General features: G+C 39.5%; 1 pseudogene; it reads right to left on the bottom strand.

The window, feature by feature from the left end:
• Window positions 1–2,700: 2,700 nt before the first annotated feature.
• Window positions 2,701–3,928, bottom strand: LOC148147533 (uncharacterized; annotated as a pseudogene).
• Window positions 3,929–4,390: the final 462 nt, after the last annotated feature.

Below are 4,390 nucleotides of genomic sequence, written 5' to 3'. Positions count from 1 at the left end.
TCCAAACACATTACTTCTAGAAGATCAGGGCAGTGGATACATGGGAACAACTTTTGGAAATGTTGGAAACACCTCTATTAGACCACCCATCAACTCCGGTACTCAGGGGAATTCAAGTCAAGTTCAATGTAACTTCATAATTTATAATTTTAGTGTAAGTTGATATGAACATAACTTATACTCAAAATTTAGCAATTTAAATCATGCATCTTTTCTGATGAATGTACACTGTAGCTACTCTAAAGACAGTTGCTGTGCCCAGAACTGAGTGTTGAACTTGAGATTAGACCTGAACAGTTTTGCTCACCTAAAGCATACATTTCTGTCATTGTAACCTAATACACTTGAGATGAAGGCTAGCATTTCTTTAGCCTTTTTGATTGGCTAATTACTTTAAAGGGAGGTGATGGCCCAGTGGTATTATCACTGGACTGTTAATCCAAAGAACCAGGTAATGCTCTGGTGACCTGGGTTTGAAGTCTGCCATGGTAGAATTTGGATTCAGGTTTAAAAATTTGGAATTAAGAGTCTTATGATGATCATTGTTGATTGCTGGAAAACCCCATCTGGTTGTCTAATGTCCTTTAGAGACGGAAACTGCATCATTTAGTAAACTAAAGGGTGGAATTTTATAGAAACATATAAAATTATGAAGGAAATAGACAGGACAGAAGTGGAGAAGATGTTTCCACTAGCAGATGAAACTAGAACAAGAGGGCATATCCTCAAAATTTGGGTGAGCAGATTTAGGACTTAATTGAGAAGAAACTTTTTCACCCAAAGGGTTGTGAATTCCCTGCCTAGTGAAGTAGTTGAGGATTCATCATTGTTTTTCAAGCTAAGATAGATAACTTTTGGAACAGTGAAAGATTTAAGCGTTATGGTGAGAGGGCAGGTAAGTTGAGCTGAGGCCATAAAAAGATCTTATTGCAGGCTTGAAGAGCCAAATGCCCTACTCCTGCTCCTGGTTCTTATGATCTTACCTGATATGGCCTACATGTGACACCCACAGCAATGTGGTTGACTCTTCACTGCCCTCTGGGCAATTAGGATGGGCAATTAGGATGGGCAATAACTGTTGGCCTATCCAGTGACATCCTCATCCTGTGAATGAATTAAAAAGTCATGTTATTAGGATTTGGGTACAAGGATACCCAAATTGCTTTATTTCTCCACAATCTGATCTTCCAACTACTTAGGAAATTTTCTTGTGTTCAGAGTGGATCATGTAGATAATGAAAGGAATAGATAGAGTGAATAGCCAGAGATTTTTCCCCAGGGCAAGATTGGCGGGTACGAGGAGTCATAATTTTAAGATATTAGGGGAAGGTACAGAGGAGATGTCATAGATGCAGAGAGTTGTGAATGCATGGAATGCGTTGCCAGTTGTGGTGGTGGAAGTAGGGTCATTAGGGACATTTAAGCGACTGCTGGACATGCACATGGATAGCAGTGAGTTGAGGGGTGCGTAGGTTAAGTTACTATATTTTACATTAGGATTAAACCTCGGCACAACATTGTGGGCCAAAGGACCTGTTCTGTGCTGTACATTTCTATGTTCTATGTCACACTTCCCCACATAGAACTTCATATCCAACAGCTTTCACCATTCTTAATTTGCCTTTGTCTTCCTAATTCCAATTCTGCAATTTACTGTGAGGTTACTGAAGGGGAGTGCTGCCAGACTTAGCATCTTCTCCAAGCTTGGATGTACAATTCTCTATTCTATCATTCCAGTCATTGATAAATATAGTAAAAAGTTGAGTCCAGGACATGTCTGATAATCAGACGTGATCCTTATGTTTATCCCTACTCATTGTCTCCTGTCTACCAGTAACTTTGCAATTTAGTTTTTCACCTTTCCTTCATTTCCATCTGCTTTCATTTATTGCTAATTATCTCTTCGTTAATTATCTCCTGAGTCACACAGGTGAAATCAAAACCTTGGAGCCACCAGGATCATTATTAAACACTCCAAGAGATGCTGAAGCAGAGGCTCACACCACACAATAGATCTCGGGGCTCCAAATACTGTGACTCATGAAGAAGCTGAAGAAATAGACGTACGTTGCAAAACCTCCCTGCCTTACCGATACTAAATGGCTTGTATTTGAAAGTGACATAGGAATTAGCTGAAAATGTGTTGCTGGAAAAGCGCAGCAGGTCAGGCAGCATCCAAGGAACAGGAGAATCGACGTTTCAGGCATAAGCCCTTCTTCAGGACTTATGCCCAAAACGTCGATTCTCCTGTTCCTTGGATGCTGCCTGACCTGCTGCGCTTTTCCAGCAACACATTTTCAGCTCTGATCTCCAGCATCTGCAGTCTTCACTTTCTCCTTTGACATAGGAATTAGGCAAGCACAATACAGGAAGCTCTAGATGAGTTAAATACTAGGGTAATCACCTTCCAATCCAGGTAAAGCAGAGCTTTGTGATAGCTGAGGGTGTCTAATGTGCCACAAAAATGTGTTTCTATGGAACGTGATACACCATATATGCAGTTTATAGTGTACTATAATTTTTAGACACATTGAGTCATTCTAACAATAATTTTACATCTCAGATTTGAGTGCCAAATAAAAATATTGTGTTATAAAACACAGTAAAAGAGTGAAAAAAAATCACAATTGAATATTTGAAATAAAATGGCAGTTAGCACTAGATAAACTCATAATCTTATTCTGCTGTGCGCTGTGATTTTTAGACATGTGTGATTTTGTCTGCCATGTTGTTAATGCAGCAAAAAGTATTTTTGGCATTTTCATGCTGCAATGTGAAATCCAGGAGCATCTCTTCATCCTTCACAACATCGCACAGGGAAACAGACGGGCATGCAAGCAGGCATTCTTTGGACTCTTCAGGATCATCAGCCTCTTTGGCTGAAGAATGAATGATGATGACATTGTCTGTTAATTCTGCCATGCATTGTGTGGGATTATACACTTCCAAATAAGTTTCCATTGTCTCTGTGAACATCTCCACACTGGCCTCCTGTAACAGGTGAAAAGTAGCTAACAATCAGGTTGGCATCACTCGATGCATTCTTGTCCAACCATAACCTGTTTGAACCCAGTGTGGTTGAAACACTTTACGTTTATGGTTTCCTTTGCTACCTTCTGTGCCTTTGTTTAACATCAACATGACTTCTACTGCAGTAGGGTTCTAGTTCCACTTCTTATCAATGGCCTCAATAAACTTTGAGACCAACTGCCATTGATAATGGATTTTGAATTCTTAATCATTATCTGATCCATTGGTTGCATTCGGCTATGGTATTTGGAGACAAGAGCATCAAATTGATATTTTTCAGGTTAACAATGTTGGTGTGGATGGAGTAGTTGTCCACAAATTTACCAATTTTCCTTGATTTCTATGAATATGTTTTGTCCATTTTATTGACCCATGTCTCAAAATGCCAGAGGTCATCCGAGCAAGTTTATTTGTCTTGAACTGTCATGTCTTGACTTTAGTAAAACACAGTGGCTTCTTGAGTTTCAATCTAAGCTTTTTGAACCATTAATGTCAATGCAGACCACGACAGTGATGTTTTCCTTGCTCTATATTCCACCATTATGTGTTTCCCCACCTCCTCCTTCCCTCACCTTCCAAACATCAAAGAATGCTCTGGCTAAACATAGCAAAATAGTTCAGTTCAATCTATGTTAAAATATCTCTGAGTATACTCATTCAAGACATGGACAAAAATAGTTTGGAGCCAGTCATTTGTGATTACTTTCATAATGGTGGAACCTTCACTGTTCACCAGGCAGGACATGACGTCTTGCCCTGTCTTGAATTGGTCAGCAGCCATATTTTGTTGTTGCAGGTGAACTCCATGTGTCCTACCTTCTTCACCATGGTGATGTCTCTTTCCTGAGTTAGAGATGAGAGCATTCTCTGCTTGGGCTGCCTTGATCCATATTAGCATAACCTCTTTGTTGTTAGGGTATACAGTGCTTCTAATTCTGATGCTTGCTGGAAAGAATGCCATTTATTTGAGAAAATGGGACAAACCTGATGGCAGAATTTTGTATTTTTTCATATCTACTTTCCACTTATTACCATGGTTTTCCACTTGCTCTATCACCTTCACTTTCTCTCCAATTGACAACATTTAAATTTCTCCCAGGTTTCACCAGACTTGCACACTGTGCACATCACTTCATGGAGACATATGAGCAAAAGCTGACTCTTCATTACTCCAAAGACTGTAGAGAGGACCTCTCCCACAAAGTGCTCATGGCACAATCACAATGGGTGATGCTTATTGTACGCAATCAAGTATTACCCCATTTGGATCCTTTCAACATCTTCATATACAACATCTTACCGCCAAGCTTTTATCTGATTACTATTATACATCTGTTTCTATAATAACATTCACAACTAT

The sequence above is a fragment of the Chiloscyllium plagiosum genome, unplaced genomic scaffold (genome assembly GCF_037043375.1).
Source record: "Chiloscyllium plagiosum isolate Xiang-an unplaced genomic scaffold, Cpla_swu_hap1 HiC_scaffold_16, whole genome shotgun sequence".
Lineage (NCBI taxonomy): Eukaryota > Metazoa > Chordata > Chondrichthyes > Orectolobiformes > Hemiscylliidae > Chiloscyllium > Chiloscyllium plagiosum.
The sequence above is the reverse complement of the archived record's forward strand: the minus strand, read 5'-3'. Positions and strand labels throughout refer to the sequence as shown.